General features: G+C 39.1%; 1 long non-coding RNA gene across 2 annotated transcripts; it reads right to left on the reverse strand.

The window, feature by feature from the left end:
• Positions 1 to 334: 334 nt before the first annotated feature.
• Positions 335 to 12,565, reverse strand: LOC145499602 (uncharacterized). Of its 2 annotated transcripts, XR_014050965.1 has the most exons (4): positions 9,633 to 12,565; positions 8,665 to 8,693; positions 1,176 to 1,281; positions 335 to 926 (listed from the first exon to the last, which is right to left on the reverse strand). It is a non-coding gene; the product is annotated as an uncharacterized LOC145499602 (long non-coding RNA). The 2 variants fall into 2 exon arrangements; XR_014050964.1 differs by lacking the exon at positions 335 to 926 and having other exon boundaries at positions 933 to 1,281.
• Positions 12,566 to 18,392: the final 5,827 nt, after the last annotated feature.

Below are 18,392 nucleotides of genomic sequence, written 5' to 3' on the forward strand. Positions count from 1 at the left end.
AAGCACCAAACGAACTGAGACTTTAAGCAGACATTCACACACGCAACACTGGTAATTGCACTGGTATGTTACGAAATTTCAGTCCACTTCGATCGCTTGAAAGGTCATAAAAATGTGGGTACTCCTCGGTACTTCTTAACCAAAAATCATCATTATGTCTATATTTTGTGGCGTGATGCCCAAAAATCAAAGACGTCAACATACTGTGCAAAGGAAAGCGAATATTCATGACCTTGTTATGGGTCAACGAACACTTTGTGATGCGAATATTCACGTAACACGATCAACGAAAAGAATACTATAATGAGGCCACGCTCTTAAACATTTACAAATCATTAAATGATGCACTTTTCTAACCTTTTACTGCAATAAAACTAAGAAATAGACCGCAGAGAAAACCAAGTTATTCCACGCTGAAATCCATGATAACTTCGATGTTGCGTCACATACGTAGAAAATTGCATCATGGGATACTATTCGATCGTCATCTGGGTAATCCCCAAACTGATGGCAATGAAAACACTGCACCTGATGAGGCGTGTAACCACCACGACCTTTCCAAGAGAAATGAGCAGGGCTGGAAACAGAAGATTTCATTGACTTATCCACTTTCGACATCATCTCCAGAACTTTCTTGTGGTCTTTATCACCCAAACGTACTTCTAGGTACCTTTTAAATTGATCATCCGGTACTCTGGATTTCTCTCTCATGGCTCTAAGAACCGCCTCGTAAAAACCTGCTTTGGGGTGGTGTGACCTTTAGCCACCATCCTGATGTTAAGCAGATAATCCAAGGCTTGGTCTTTACTGAACACAGGAGCCTTGATCAAGAGCCTTAACTCCCTCAAAGTTGAATCTACAGAAGTCTTCTGAGACTCTTCTAGTTTCTTTATCCTTTCCAGGACTTCATTAATACCCTGAGTGTCCTAAAATGGGGTGAAAACAAAGCCTAAAAAAACAACTCTATTTACTCACTTTTTCTTTATTTTTCTTCACAAGCAATTTTCAACAGCCTCACAGCAACTTTCTTTCTTTGCCCCACAGGCAATTAATCTGCTTTCACTTTCTCTCATTGCCCCATCAGCAAAAATGTCTGCTCTCACTTTCTCTCTTTGTCCCACAAGGAAATAACCTCCTTTCACTTTCTCTCTTTACCCCACAAGCAAATCATGTACCTTCACTTTTCTCTCTTTGCCCCACAGGGAAAACATCTGCTCTCCTGGCCACAAGGCCTCACAGGCAACTTTCTTTTCTTTTCTTTTCTTTTTCTTTCAGCTGCACCTATGGAGGATAAAATACAGCCCACAACAATTTACAGAACCTCCATCTACATCAGCTTGAAATGGATACTCTAACATCATTTTCCTACAGACCTGTCTTCTTTGGTCAGGTGTTGGAGAACTGTCTAAGTTAAATGTTGTTATTTGAGACAAACTGGTGTGCATTAAATATACATTATCCTCATCGAGAAGAGCATGATCCCAATAATTAGTACTAAATTGACACTTCAATATTTTTTAAATCTCACATCCAAGAAGTTTGGTGAAAAAAATCAAAGGCTCCTTCGAGCTACCTCATGGTATGTGGTAATAATTCTATGAAGTGCTGTACTTTGCCTCTTTGGAACTAAGAAGTGTTCCATTTGTAAGGTGTTTAGTTGAAAAGTGCATCATGTTAATAAGCAGCCATTAGTTGAGCATGTTTATGGAAATAGGGTCTTCATCTAATATATATAACATTTTGACAGGAAACATAATCTAATCCTTTAGTGTCTTTTTCTCTGTCTGGATTATGACCATCAGCAGTGCAAATATTGTTTTGACAATTTGTGATAATTTGATTAGTTTGCACATCAGCAGTGGATGTGTTAGGGTTTTGAACAAACTCACCCCAATCTTCATGGGTTGTGAAGTTATGCCATTTACCCATGCATTTTGCTCTTTTATGCCTTCAGTTTTAAATAATTCACTAGTGTCTACAAGATATTTGGCTGCATCTAATACTTTCTTAGGTCTGACATTCTGAAACTAATAGTGATGCTTGTAACCAAGTCGCCTTTTAAGTTTTATTGGAATGGTCTGTGATTCGCTTCTTGGGAGACAATGAACAGTTGAATTTACATCACTTGGCACATTGACAATGTCGCCATGAATAGACAATTGTCCACCCCTAGGTAGTTCACGGATTTGCATAAAAGGTATATGAGGTGATATTAGTTGCTCTTCTAGTGATGTGAAATTCAATTCATTAGGGTTATAAGGAAAACCCATCTGATTGGCTTTAGCACAGCTGGGTAACCTGCCTTGTTTTAGACCATTTTTGTTGCAAGTTAGACAATTGCCTTTTTAGACTTTTTTTAGACTTTTTTTATTGCAAGTCATGCAGATCCATTCAGTGTCATTGTAAGACAGGACTCAACAATGTCTAGTGAACATACCCTATATTTGTTTGGATCATATTTCACTACAGAGCACTTGAACCATAATTGGTCACAAGTGCTTACATATACTGGGCCACATGCAATGTTTTTGTACTAGATCTTACTCTCAATCTGGTGGATGGTGTCATCCAGACTGATATCTACTCCAAACCTACGGATAACCATATTTACTTGCTACGGAATAGTGCACACCCTGCCCATGTTACCAGGGCCATTCCCTATGGAGTAGCTACCAGGATCTGAAGGAATTGTTCTACTGATGACGCATTTAGTAAACGCTCTTCTGAGTACAAGGGTTATCTATATAACCGGGGTTATAACTGTAATTTGGTTTCACAACAGTTTTAGAAAGCCCGGTCTATTCCTAGACAGACATTGCTTCAACCCCAGCCTAAGGAGTCCGAACAAATTTTTCCACTTGTGCTTGATTTCAACCCTCGCTTACCCAGTATTGGTAGAATTATTAGAAAATACAAGCACCTTATTTATAATTCACCATCTCTTAAAAAGATTTTTCCGGTAGGGTCTATCATTCCTGCTTTTCGTAGAACTAAAAACATCAAAGAAATCTTGAGCAGTAAGCCTCGTGAGCAACATCGCATGCCCGATAATCAGCAGGGTTGCTTTAAATGCACAGCCAAATGTGATCTATGTCGCAATTATTTAAGGGAATCTAATTGCTTCACTAGCACTAGTACTAGCAGGACGTATCCTATTACGCAGATTCTTAATTGTAAATCTAAAAACGTCATCTACTTGGTTACGTGCAAGAAATCCAATGTGCAATATGTTGGTTCCACAAGTAACAAATTTAAAATTTGTTTCCGCAACCACAAGTCTTCTATGATCACCAAAAAACGTACTTGTGAAGTTGCTATTCATTTTAACAAAGAGCCTCATGCTCTGGCAGATTTTTAATTTTTAATTATTGAACAGTTGTGTAATCTTAGTGTTAATAACAATAGTCTTGATGACCGTTTGCTCACAAGAGAGGCCTTTTGGTGTGCTCAATTATGCACCCTCCCACCTCATGGACTCAACAAAAGGTGCGAGTTTAATTCCAGGAATAGGATTCGCTACAATTAACTCCATCTTGCTGCTGTATTTTACTTGATTTTATTTGCTTTTTAGTAGGCGTTTTGCAATTTTTATTATTACGTAATTCTTATGTAATCTTTTGTGAAAAATTTTTATATTTCTTTGTTGTCTTTGTAAGTTATTGTTTTGTAACTTATTTAAGGCTTTTTCACTTTTTGTAAATTTTATTTCGAGTATTGATATTCTAGTGTTGAAGAAGCCCGAATGGGCGAAACGTCCACTTAAATTAAAGACCTCCTACAGGAAAAGTTCGCATCTTCTTCTGTTTATTCAACCTATGATTATTAAAAAAGAAGCGTTCTGTACCCACTGGATCCTTTTCTCCAAGGCATCATCGTTGGCAAACCAACATTGTTTACACATCTATCTATCTATCTATCTATCTGACCGGATTCGCAAAAACATAGCCATAGAATTTGACTTGTCACTGATAATCTTGCTACAATTCTGTCCTAGAGCTAGCTTTCCACGAGGCTTATCATAGCTCAAATAGCAGCAAATAACTCTCCTGTATGCCTTTTGAGGCCAGGAAGACTAAATTCACTGTCTTTTCGTTGAATCATGAATCGTACAATTTAATTAAGAGTGCTTTTAACATGAAATTGGAGACTAAATCAACACGAACGTACAGATATCAAAACTGCGGTGGAGAGCCAATCTATTGCTTTCTAAAGGCCTGCATCATCCTAAATGGACTGAACAAGAGCTTCCTACATCGAGAATCGATTGAAATTCAAACAAACTAGGCCATAGGTAGCAGTAAGCGAACACTCAACATGTTGTCGTTACATCAATTATCGCCCGGAAGCCACGCAAATAAATTTCTTCCATGCTAGCAAATCACAGACAGTTCTGATACTTAGCTAAGCTGAGAACGCCTAAAATTGATAAAACAAGGAAATTCTACTCACAATCAGCACTTGAACTCATGTTCTTCTGTCTCCTCGTGGCCATGTTTTGTTCGCAAATAGCAATGTCCCAAATGTACTTCAATTTTGTTGAGGGCGGAATGGCACATCCAGATTTCAACAGATTTTTTTCTAAGTCTTTAGCTACATCAAAGTTCAGAGCAAATGACGCCAACAGCAGCTAGAGATGTCTAGTCCATTGCACGTCTAAGCCCTAAATCGATGTGGCTAAAGAGTTTTGCTGTCTAAAGCAAGCACAACATTATCGCCACAGGGTTAACGGCCTACTCAGTTACGGGACTAAATGTGACCCGTACAGTCTACACATCTCCTCAGGCCCGCCTCACATACAATAATGGACGACGCTTACTAGCAAATCGATAGACTTTGGCCTTCATTGGACTTAATGATGTCCTCGGGCAGACTTCCTTTAGACAATGAATACAGAACGCTAATCGGTTGCTCCTTGTGAGAGTCACCCCGCAAACTGAATTCAGACGAGTGTAGCCTGGGCTAAACTTAACGCAAATTGAAAAGGGGGTGGGAGGGGGGTCAATAAATAATGAAAAAAACCTAAATAAATAAAACATGCGGCAAGGAGTTTCTACATTTCATGCTAGGTAAGATGTACAAGCTGCTGTCATAGCGAAAGCAGAAAAAAACACAAACAAACAGATGAAAAAAACAAATAAATCAAAAAACACCTGATGCAGTCTTTAACACCGTTTTCATAAATCCAGACATACATTTCAAGGGCACAAGACTGCATGACCCAGAAAGGTCGAAAAACGAGCGTGTCTAATTTCTGTCGATCTTTCTAAAGTATTTAGAGTCAAACTAGGGATATCCCTGAGCAGTTTAGGACATTCTGTGCCAATATACATCTGAATTTATGAAAACCGTGTTAAAGACTTTGCATCAAAATAGCGGGCATATTTTTGGAAAATCGGTTATATATATATATTGCCATTAGAGTCTGGTAACCATTTTTTAAGAAATTCTGGAGAGTTCTCTTTCACATGTCATTCTAAACTGAGGATGGGGGACAATGGTACTGTAGCTCTAGAATTCCATACATTCACATTTTTATCTGCATTTCTGTACTGACAATTACTTGACAACTGAGCTGGTATTTTATTTTGATTTTCAAACTGCTCGGGTATCGTGGGATTACCTTCAATAATCATTTGTTCCTGGTGTATTTCAGGTGGCATTCAGGTAACAGATCATCTGTTTGGCATTTGTTTGTTGTTTGATATTTTGTATTTGTTATGGTATTTGTTATTTGACGTATAATTTATTGTATTTAGCATTTGTTTGGCAGCTGTGTTCAATCTCTAAAGCTTATCACAGTTATGGCATTTAAGTCCCAGCGAGAGGGGAACTTGACGAAAGCTTCATTGATGTGCTTTGTCATGTGACGTTTTCCAAACAGCTTCCCAGCGAATTGCAAAATATTAAAGCGCATTTAATTTTAAATCATACGTCCTCCGAGTATTTTTAGAAAATTCAAAATGCAATACAGTAGGAGGAGGGCAGCTTACCTTTTTCCCCAGACCATAAAGCATTCATTCCGAATAGTTCGTTTTGTGCATTCTATTCCTTGTCGTCCAAATGTACATGTATCTTGGAGACATTGTAACTTTTAAGACTTTAAAACCCATTTCTTTCCACTCGAGCTTTCTTGAGCACATTTCCTGTTTGTTTGTGAGGTCTTCAAAAGTGTATTTTCATTTTTGATCAAAGATGGAGCGAAAGGAAGGAAAACTTGCCTTGACAATTTTTGCATTGGGCTCAACACAACAGACACCATTTTGTAAACATGTACTGCCACGTTTGGCCCACCCCCTCCCCCCACATATATGAACCTAAAACAATGGCACAACTTTGTGGACAAAATCAAACCTAATATGGGGGACAGGGGGGAATGTGTTTAATTCATGTGTAATGCGGATTTAATGCATAAATTAATTGTCTAACGGGAATGGAGTGACCAATCCAACCATCACTATACCTCATGGTATGAAGTACATACCATGAGGTAAAAATGCTGAATTTAAAGATTAGTTTCATTGCTTTTACATTCAAACACTATGTTAAATTAACACTGCCCTAATAACATCGAATCAAAAGAGCCTGGGTCATAAAAATTAAAATGGTGTTTTAAGAGACTGTCTGTGAAAACCGACCACTGATTTTACTTCAAAAATTTGATTTTTCTCATAAGCTGGGATTTCAAAGCCCTTACCTAGTCAATCACCAAAATGAGTTTTATTTGATCGAAAGTTCTAATTGAATATTTCAAGGTTTGATTAAAATTTGGTCCGCTCAACACAAGATGCATGCCTGCTGAAACTGGAAAAATAGCACATATTGCTGGCGCTCTAAAAAATTAATATTCGCTCGAGAGTCCCAATTCTTTTTGTCAACTATAGATATATCATAGCAGTTTGTTTAGCCATGTTGCAATTATAATTCAATGTCATTTCTTCAACAGTTAAAAGAAGATTTTCTACCCCTTAAATCAAGTTTTGAACCAAACACGAAAATAGCTCTACCTTGAAGGCACGTTTTAAAAATGTGGCACCTGTTTGAAACTGCTGAACTACATGAATACAAAGTAGTCAACTTTGGAGCTAGTTAAAAGTGGAATATCCAATTTACATAGCTATGGACTGGTCCACAAAATGATGAATTCGAAGAGAACAACAGCGGAAAAATAAACTCAATGCAATCATATTCACAGAAAATTCCAAAATATTGTTGATAATTGAAATGCTACCAAACATGACATTTGAAATCAGTTTAAGTTTGACATGAGGTAATCGTTGGATGTTGTCCTTCGGTAGCATTTTGAATGAAAGTGGTAAAAGTTTAAGTGAGGCCTTACACCACTGTAAAATGATGTTAAAATTTTTCAAAAAATCCAAGGTTTCGCCAATCTGTGGCATCATCAGGGATAAGAAAAAGTAAAAAATATTCCACGTAAGGCTTATATAGAGATATAAAGTAAAAACATGTGAAAAGCAAAAGAACGTGGGGGGTAAAATGCATGAGATAAATAAGATATAGATATGAATAAAAACAAATGATGTGATCTAATGAGCGAGTGTCAAAGTGCAAGGAGTCTCTAGAGATGTTAAAATAATTATTAAAGTAAAAGGTCCACGAATTCACTGCATTCCTCTCGGGAGTTGAGGGCAGGTTTGTAGTTTTGTATGTAAAACGCTTTGAACAGTCAAAGATTTGTGGGGTCGTTTTCTAGTACAATGGTCTTGATTTCGATACCTTTGTGGACTTTGTTTTGGCACTTTGAAATGTGTTTCTTCACGGAGGAGTTGTCATTGTTCAGGTGTTCTCTTACGCAATCGTGGATAAAGGGTGTAGTACTCCCGATGTAGTATTGGTTGCAGTTGTTACATGTGATTTGGTAAACAGTGTTGCCTAATAAGCACAATTTGGTGCTGGAGATAGGGCAGTTGGCCCTTGTGCATGTCTGTTCCATTTTGTTCTGAGAGAGAGCTCGTCTGAGGGTGTATGACTTGTGCACGACCCGTACTGGTATACCCTCTTTTCAGAAAATGTTGGTGATCCTGTAGTTGAGACATTCGGAGATATATGGGATCTTAAGGTACGACCATTCTGTGTTGAGAGGTTGAGGGTCTTTCTGATGGTTCTGGGAGTGTTTAGTTATGTCTATAGTGCTTTCAGGATACCCGTTAAGACAGAGGACGTCCTCAAACATGTTTTGATGCTTTGTGGCTGTTGTTTTTGTCAAATTTCTATAAAGTACAAAGGTGTTTGGATTTAAGCTGACGCTCCATACTAATTTAAGTCTTTTTTGGACTTTGAGTCTTTGTGAAAATGCAATCTAATGTTACCATAGAAAACGTTGACAAATGCCTTAAACTGTTCCTTTTTCATACAATCTGTTACATCCTCGCACAAAAAGAATTGATGAATCCATGTTAACGAAATGTTCTGAAAGATGTTTAACACAAGTGAAATGGATTTCGAATATTTTATTACAAAAAGAAAAAAAGGCAAGCAATGTTACACTTTAACTAATTAATGACAAATTGATTCTTCTGAGGCAACGACACAAAGTATGATCACTGTCCTTCCTTGGTCTTCCTTCTAACACTGGGAATTAAATAAAATACAGCACTCATTCAGCTCTTTACCATACAAATAAAACAAGAAATATTGAAGAATTACCTTTGATGAAAGACTTCTCCCAGAGATTTCTACAAGAAGAAGAGATGCTTCGAAGATTCGTGCAAGCTAGTCGTTTGCTTGGTGACTGCCTAAATAAATGAGTTGAGCCTGCGTTGGGTCACATTTTTCCCACCTATTTTACTATATTCGCCATGCCACACGCAATGGTGGTAGGTCCCGGATGAAACCCAAAGTGCATGCAAGCATCTGTGCGCATCTGTGGTGGATTGAGAACCAGCACACAGCGAGGCATCTTAGATATGTTACCTAAGTGCTTTATTCACTAAACAAAAGTTCCTACTGTATTACATTTCTGCCTCTATCACTTTTTGGAGGACAACATATAAGAATACATCTGTCCCCCTTTCATACCTGACATTTTTTGTAATTTAACAACTAGTTCATGTTGACATACAAAAGGTGACAAGTCCACACAAGTTTTTTGTCACACAGTCACAGTGTAAAAAAACACCTACATGGTTTTGTGCATTGTTTCAATGACACCATTTTGGTGTGCTGAACACTGAGTTGTTAGTGTTGTGGTAACACGAATATAGTGTACATTGACACTAAGCCTCGATTTTTCTGTGTAGTTCTAATACCCAGCTTCCAAGAGTATTTCGTAGTTCAGTGACACAACAGAGGTCATAAGTGCTATCAGGAGAGCTTGGAAAATAACTGACTACTGCATGTGTCAAATATACATTGTAGTTTTTGCTAAATCTTTTAGTTCCAGACAGTCTTGGTCTTATCAATATTAAAGGGATCTGAGCTGAAAATATCAGCAGTATGGTCTTACATTAATTTCGTTGTCATCTAGTGATCTCAGTCAAGAGAACAAGAAAATCAAGGCTGAAAAGTTTGACCAACATTCACCAAATCTATATATGGTCATCTATTTTAGGAGAAACCTAGAAATAGAATGTTTTTGACAGATCATGAAAACAATAGACAGCTGCAACACTTACAGTGTAGGGGTCCACCTGTTGTAACATATCACATATCTGTTCCCGTCCTTATGGATAGCAGCCGAAGACCAACTTGGTCATCAGTGTTGATGGCAAAGCACTAAGCACCTCTACTATGACTGGTCCAGTCTGGCCAGTTTGACAGTGATTTGGCTTCCAAGCCCAATATTTTTTGCAACATCGCAAAACCCTTCAAATTGACTATCCAAGAAATAACAAAATGTAGCTTTATCGACTTTGTTCTGTTATAGAATATATTGTTGTCAAAATAAATTGATAATCAATGCTAGTCTACTATGTTCCGAGTTTCCACTTTTCTTTGGTTGAAATCACTACACAAAGAGAAGAAAAATGTACTTTTCCAAATTTGTTGGGATAAAGGATAGTCAATTAGAAAGTTATGGGGGGCCAAATACAAAAAAATGACACCAGGGAACATTTCCCCACACAAAAATCATGCAAACCAGCACTGAAGAAAAAAACATTCATAGTGACCATAAGAAATAATTTATTCATATTTTGAAAAGAAATTGTTCAGAGGATCTCATCCTGTAAAATAAATTATTGCATAAACAGTGACCACAAAAAACTCAGGCAGGCTGAAAATTTCTGACTCCTGCCTGATGGTCTGTCCTTAAGCCCATGTCGGGAGGAAGAGAGACCCTGGAAATGAGGCTGGTTTTGACATAGCAAGTCTCATGTGCCATCCACAGGCAAAGAATTTGAAATCGGAAATATAATATTTTCATATTAATTCCTCTTTTTGCTCTTTGAGGAAAGTATACCCGTTGACACTGACTTTAACATGCAATTTAAAAGAAAGGTATTTTAACTAATATGCATCTATTTACACATAACCGTTTGTTATTACTCACCTCTGTTAGCGAGACCACTTCAGAACGATCATAACAATCACAGCATAGAGCAAAGGGCATGAAGGTCATACCAGATCAGACCAGACACACCAGGAATACATCACAATCGAGAGGTTAAGCATGACGTTCACGGCAAATGGCAGGGATGACCACATGACCATTTTTTCCCGCCGTTTTTGATGTTCGCTGTTTGAACTTTGCTGTTTTCAATGTGAAGAGGAGAGGTTTCACATTAATGAAAAATGTGAGTAATATTTGTATTTTTTATGCTGTTGTGATGTATTAACAATGGTGTGCTTCAAGACAGAGCTACGTTACTCGTTGTTCTACGGAAAACAATCGTGTTGTATTGACTTTAGAGGGAAATTATTCGGAAAACAGTGCTATGAGCTTCAGACCGTTCTTTGTTTTTGAAGTGCGTCGCAATTTTCTGTTGTTGTTGCTCTTTTGTTTTTTCTTTTAATTTTTAGAAGCCATAAGAATTTATATAATGGCTCCATTTTGCTGGCCAAAAGTGGAACAAGACATTGTACTTTGCAAAGAAATTACAGTGCAGTGCCCCACAAAAGCGGAGACTGGGAGGACATTGCAGTTTCTTTCCAACTTATTTACTACAGAAAACAATCCAGTCAAGCTAAATGGGTGAGGATGCTGTGAGCAGAGTGAGCTGTTGGTTATAAAATATAAGTCTGAGGAGCGGAAAGCTTTAAAGAGGGAAGTTAAACCCCTTCTTGTATTATTTGGTCAGTTTATGGTCAGTTCGTTCCATGGTCAGATCATTTGTAGTCAGATCATTCCACAAGGAAAGTCTGATCATTTCAAAGCGTATGTAGTCAGATTGTTCCACTGCAGTAACGAAAACCTTCTGTTTCAATGGAAATGTAAAGAAAAACGTCCAACCTTTTAGTGGACAGACTTTGTTAACTGTGCTCACTGATGTACTGAATTTGTTTGAGAACTTTCATGACGCCTCAGTTTGAAAACATACCTGCAAAAATTCTGCATCTTATTTCAGATTTCATATGTATTTGTTAATATAAGTTTAAATGCAGCTGAAAAGTTGAATTTATCAAAAGCTTTGCAGCACTCCATCATATTAGCAGTGAAGTCAACATGATCAGTTCATCATTCCCATCAGCAGTCCCTCAAGTGCAATCTAAATGAACCGATAGACCTTGTAAACATTTTATCATTCTGATCTTGCTCATATTACACTCAAGATCTATCCATCTGTACATCTATAAATGTTTATCCATCTATAAGTAGAACAATCTGACCATGGAATGACGTGACTGGGTACCATTTGCTCATGTTTTTTTTCTTATCTTACACCGAGATTGGTGACTATCTAAACTTCTACAGGTCACCTGCAAGTCAAAACATCTGGAAATTCACAGTAATATTAAGTTTATTTACTCACAGTAATTGTATAATCATGATTTAGATCTGGAGCTCGGGAGGAATATGACAAACTTAATACCTTGTTAGAGGACATTACCACACATCTGGAGGACATGTCAGCAAATTTAGTGACAAAACAAAAGAAAAAAGAAGAAGAGGACAGATCAAAAGGCTTGGCTGTTAAAAAGGCAGCGATGGAAACTTACACCAGTGTATTGGCCTGAAATAATTATTGTGGTGTAAATGATAACGGTTTTTTAGCTCATTACTTTGAAATATGATGTTTATTGCACTACGTAAAATCTATTTTAAGCATCTATTTAACAAAGGATATTTTAGGATAGCATTCATAGGATATAATACATGAATTAAATGGAGATTTGACTAGTAATGATATATATGGTAACCATACACGAACATACTGTAAATAAGTCATTTTGTTGTTGTGATAAGTCATTGTGTGAAATAATTCCCTTGATCTCATGATTGCAGAGAATTCAAAGAGTGATTCTAGCAGTCAGCCAGATGAAAAGGAAAAAGATGAAGAACTGTTTTTTCCAGGTATTCATGAATATTACAATGAAAGGTTTGTTATAAAAATGATGAGAATATTTGATCTTCATTTTGAATTTGTCAAATGACAATTACGGTAGTACAAATTCTTACATTTATACTACAGGCTGAGATATGTCTGAAATGTGATTGGCTAAGACTAGTAGTATTTAAGCCAAATTTGAAATACGTACACGTAAAAATTACAGCCAGTTTCCATGGTAACTGAAAAATTATTGTTTCTAATTTTAAAACAATGACAGATAGATTTCCCGATTGTGACGCGAAAGAACTACAACAGTTAAAGGAAAGTGCAGAAAATTCAAACACAAAGAAAAGCACTAAGACCTGTGTTACTGTTTGGACTACATGGGCTGAAGAAAAAGGATACAGTCCAGATATTTTTAGCCACAAAGCCAAGGAACTTGACGAGATGCTTCAGAAGTTTTTCGCCGAGGTGAGAAAAAAGGATGGCTCAGACTACGAGCCAGACAGTTTGTGGGTAATGATAGCATCCCTGGACTGTCATTTAAAGGAAATGAAAGCATTAAGCCATCAACAAGTGAGTGATCTCAGAGGAACCAGTACAGTTCATTGGAATGAAGTCCTAAATCAGCAGAATGAGGACCACAGCGAGTGAGACAGCAGTTCCAACTCTAACAGTGAACTGGAGGTGCCAGCCAGTTGGGATATCCAGCAAGAGTGTAGCAACTTCATGCCGGCACTGCGAGCGCCAATCACTCTGAGTCGGTGAGAGTGCATATTCGCCAGCTATTTGTCTACCAGTGTGCAGCCAGAACAAGTGACTCTTCCAGCTGCAGAGAGGGCACCACGAGCAAAAGCCCGAAGCTCTGGCCAGCGCAGGAAATGTAAACGAAACACCACAGGACCGACGATGCCAGTCATTCCTTCCATCCAGACGACAACCCAGGAGGAGACGCCCAGAGCTGACCCCCGATCGGCTCTCTTGGCACTTGAAGGCATTGTTCCAGCCCGCATTCCTAAAGACGATTCCCTGCAAAGATTCACCAAATTCTTCCACAACCACCTGCCACTGGCCTCTGAGGTAACTTAATCAATGTGTTTTAACACAGAAATAAATTTGTCGTGGGTTAATTTGTGCAAAATAATAATAATAAGGATAATAATAATAATAACAATAATAATAATGTTTCAAATGAAACATCATCCATTGTCAGTTATACAAGAATAGCAATGGTACATGAGCAATAAATAGTTTAACAATGTGTGATGAAAATAGGAATAATTAAGGATTAAAAACATGAAAAAACATGAGAATATTACACTAAAAAAACATAGACTAATTAGTGTGAAAGGATTAAATCAAGATGGTTAACATAATAATAGTAATTCTTGTTACTAGACACATTGGTTTAAGCCCTAAACGTTAAGAACTGATTTTCAATGTCGTCAGGAAGTGACTGTCTGTCCACCTGGGCCTGAATCAGCAGCAGCGGAGGGAGATGACTCTGGACTGTGCCATTTTCAACGCTTTTACCAAACCAGCCATCTGCAACTGGTCCAGCAAGCTAAAGCAGACCTTTGGTTAGCAGTTCAAGCTGACTGTCTCTGCTTGGGTGAACTGCTCAGGGGATCTTCACACAGAGACAGCGCCAGGGAAAACTGTCCCTACTCCCACAGCACAGAAGAGGGTGCCAAGTTACACGCAGTAAGCCAGAAGTGTGGGAGTGGAGAATACCGTGTATGCCTGTTGATAGACCATTGTGAAGTGGACACCCTAGTCCAAGTGGGCATGACCACAAAATGCACTATTGACAACCAGACTCCGACTGTCCAAATACATCTCACACATTCTGAATTCTGGTGACATTGAGCGTGAACGCATGGCTGGAATAACCAAAGCACTTTGTTCATTACTGGGCTGTGAGCGGACAAAACTGAGAAATGTGGCCAACACTGGTTACCCTACTCTGCTCTGCCCTCATCTTGGGCACCTGCAACTTCAGCAGGGCTGAGGTGATCTGTTTTCCAACTTATCCAAGATTGGGTCTGCTGTAGGCCATCACCAGACTTGCCGCTCCCAACTTGCTGCTCTCATATTCTTGTGCAAGAGGTGCATCCCAGATGCAGAAAGCAATTGGCACTACTACCTACATAAAGAAGATGAAAACGAAGAGTCGGAAATTTTGCATAGCGTCTTTACAGGATGTTTTGAGGACAAGGCTTGAACTGTTAGGAACTTGACAATCTAAAGTCATGAACTGTTTCGAGTGTCACTGTGAAAGTAATGAACTGTGTCAGTGTAGGGGAAGAAGAGTAAGGATAATTTTAGCTTGAAGATTGCACATTGAAAGGACTCAGACTCTCTTTTGTATTTTTTCAGTTGTTTCTTTCTGCCAAACTGTCTTGGTGACTAGGACATTTAAAATCCCGAAAGTGAATGTACAAACACGTAGAAATAAATAAGTGATATCTAAGGGCCGAATCGCACTAGAGGCAGACAAATCAAAACTTGCTTACTTTATGTCAAAAATCTGTCGTCACTCGACTTGCCCTAGTGTGATCGCGTATTTTTGTGTCAGCCAAACATTTCAGAGGACGGGCAAACTTCAAAGGCTCCGATGACCTGCCCCAAGGCAGGACAAATGGGACCAAACAACCGAAAATACAATAGCTTGTGTTTGTGTTTTAATTAAAATGTCAAAAATGACGAGTAGCAGGGTTAAATTCCTGTTCTTGTGTTACACTAGAACATGACCTTTGAGTTTTCGCGCGTTACTCAGTTCACAATATGTCGGATCCAAACAGCCCACCAAACAGCTTTCCCTTTTGCTACCCTCGGGGTTATTTCTTCCATAACTTTTATGAGTCGTACCCATATCGGAATTCCACAACCCCGATGCCCCAAGCTTCTATGAGTAGTTCTCTGCCAGGACAAAGCAGTGGCAGTCCTCAGTCAGGAAGCAGTGGCAGTGGAACTAGCACTCCGACGAACGAGATTGCCAGCACATCCACTTCCACTGAAGGAAATAAGAAGCAGCAGAAACAGGGCAAGACTACAGCGACACAAGACCGATGGACAGAGGACCAGGTGAAGTACCTTGTGGATCTGTGGGAGGCCAATATATCTAGGCTGGAGAGCCAGCAGGCAAGGAAAGTGTGGGCCGAAATCGCCTCAAAAATAAACAACCAGTTCAACCTCATGTGCCTTGCAAGTCAGTGCAAGCGAAAAATTGAGCACTTAAAAAAGAAGTACAAAGAGGCCAAAGACTGGAATCGATCGCAGACCGGAGGAAATAACGAAAGCTGCGAACATTTTGATGTCCTTGACCGCATGCTCAGAGGGAGAGATGTTGTTACTCTGAAGCACGTGCAGGAAACAGCAAATGCAGCTGAGAAAAACAAGGAGAAATTGCCTGACTCCCCTGCTGGTGATGAGGAGGGATATACCTCGGATCAGGCAGAGGAAGCCCTTAAAGTGATGGGAATCAAAGTCATGTCAAGAGCCGGAGCAAGAGGAAGAAGGCAAAAGGAAAGGGGAAAGGGCACAAGAGAAGCTTGGAGAATGACGATTCTGAGGATTTTGCTAGATTATCTGAAAGAGTGGAGCGCCAGGGTGATAGATTGGCAAATGCTGTAGAGCAAATGCAAGAAATGCAACCAAAACAAACTCAGGCCTTGACTGGTTTCCTCGCAGCTCTGACCAAGGCCATAGAAAAAAATTAAAGGCAATATTTATCCTGTTATAACTTTTCGTTGCAGTTTTTTTACAAAGTTTAAATTGTCAAGAAAACATGAACAAAACAAAAATAGGTCAAAACAACATGTGATTGTGTAAAGATAACTGATTAAATAAAATCACATGGCAATGTACTCTTTCAGTAGTTCTCTGATATCGTCGCCATCCCTTAAAACATTCCCATCATTATCAATTCCTTCATCGTCGTCGCCATCATCCATTCCCATTCATCTCCAGCATTAATGCAGAAATTGTGTAAAACAGCGCATGCTAGAACTGTATCACTCACAGAGCCAACACCGCTTTCGATTTGCTTTCTTAAAATATGCCAATGACTTTTGAGAATTCCAAACGCGCACTCCACAGAAACTCTGGCTAAAGAAAGTTCCTCATTAAATGCAATTTTGTCTTGATCTTGCATTCCTTGAGGATAAACTTTTTGTAACCAGAGAGCTAAAAGATAAGCAGTATCGGCCACCAAATATGGTCCAATCTCTCGCCCAAGAACATTCACAGTAGGACCAGTCAATAATTCTTGGTTCTCACATCATCTGTAAAGGCGACTGTTCCGTAACATGCGTACATCGTGCAAGGATCCTTGAAAACCAGCTGCTACATCAAGGAATCTTTTCTTGCCATCAGCCATGGCTTGGATGATTATATCGTAGTGCTGGAATCAACTGAAGTAGTCGACTCTGCTGTCAGTAGGGGCTTTGATCGTGACATGTGTCCAATCAATTGCACCAGCCACATTTGGAAGATGAGAAGGCACTTCGAAAGTTTCCCTTGTTTCAACAACTTGAGCGTCAGTTTCTGGGAATTTCACATAATCATTTTTGATAGCAACAAGTCCTGTAACGATGTCTTTGATGGCCTTGATTACTGTTGTTGTCCCAACGTTAAAACCAGGCCCAATCGAAACATATGTTCCTCCACGAGCTAAGCGTGAGTCCAATAGCCAATACTTTTTCTGGCTCAATATACCTTCTAAAGCGAGTGTTTTGTCTTGTGATGTATGGGCGAAGGACATCCAAAAGCAAACGGAAGGTAGCTCTTCTCATTCGTAGCTGTTTCCTAAAATATTCGTCTGGGATTCTTGGGTCATTATAATGAATGTCAAACCATGAATCGGCGGGTCGAGGGAGAATCCAAAAGTATGGATGTCTATGCCGATTTCATCTTCACCTTCGAGTCTCGGGCAGTCTCAGAAAAGCTCTCCCCTCTAGTTGTATTTGAGCAAGAGACAAAATTACCAGCATCATCCTCAGCTGAGCATACATCTGAAATTGTGGGACAAATGCTGCAGCTACAAAAAGCAGAAAACATCTTGGGATCATGTTGTTATGAAATATGATTTCCCGCCATGTACTGCAAAGATCAGGAGTTGCCGAAATGTAAACATTTCGCACTTGTCAAACGTAAAGAAAACGCTAGTGCGATGGCGCATGGACAACAGACAAATTGTTGGTGGACAAACTTTAGCCAAATCCTGTGGAGTTTGCCCTGGGACATTTGAAATGTCTGGCTCTAGTGCAATTTGACACTAAGCCAATTACGTTTGTATAGCTTAAGAAGTAAGCTTAAGCATTTTTGTAGCTGGTCGAACGATTTGATTTTGTATGTCAGCTCAACCTTGTGTTTATAATTATTTTAAGTGGCTTGACAATGAAAGGTCTCCACGACTGAGTTATTAGATTGGAACCGAAAATAAATGCCTAGAGTGGCTTTAGCTCGAACTTACTTGTTGGTTGTGTGTTTTTTTTGCCGTATTTTTCCAGCCAACAAAGTGCCAGCTGCCTTCGGGAAACTGTGGAAAATGTTCCTTGGGTCTGGCTTTCATGTTTGGGGTGTATTCTTTAGAGTCTTGAGCTGGTCAATGAGGTGCAAATGTTGCTAGGAAAGCAAGGAACCGGGTGTAACTGTGTTTTCATGTCGGCGGCATTTTGTGGGAGGGGGGGACGACGACCGCTGACCTAGGAAGTGTTGGCCTAGAGCCCGTTTCTCCAGGGTCCTGAAAAGTTTTTGCACTCGCAAACCCGTAGCAAAATCTCAAACCTGATGATCACAGAGCTGTGTTATGGACATATTTTTAATATGAACAGAGGATCTGTTCATGCAAGAAGTTTCAGGTGTATGCACCCCTCTCTTTTTAGAAAAAGATCAACTAAAAATGGCTTTGCGGGCCCTAAAAATTTCCAGGCCTTTCAAGAA

This window comes from Orbicella franksi, chromosome 10, assembly GCF_964199315.1.
Source record: "Orbicella franksi chromosome 10, jaOrbFran1.1, whole genome shotgun sequence".
Lineage (NCBI taxonomy): Eukaryota > Metazoa > Cnidaria > Anthozoa > Scleractinia > Merulinidae > Orbicella > Orbicella franksi.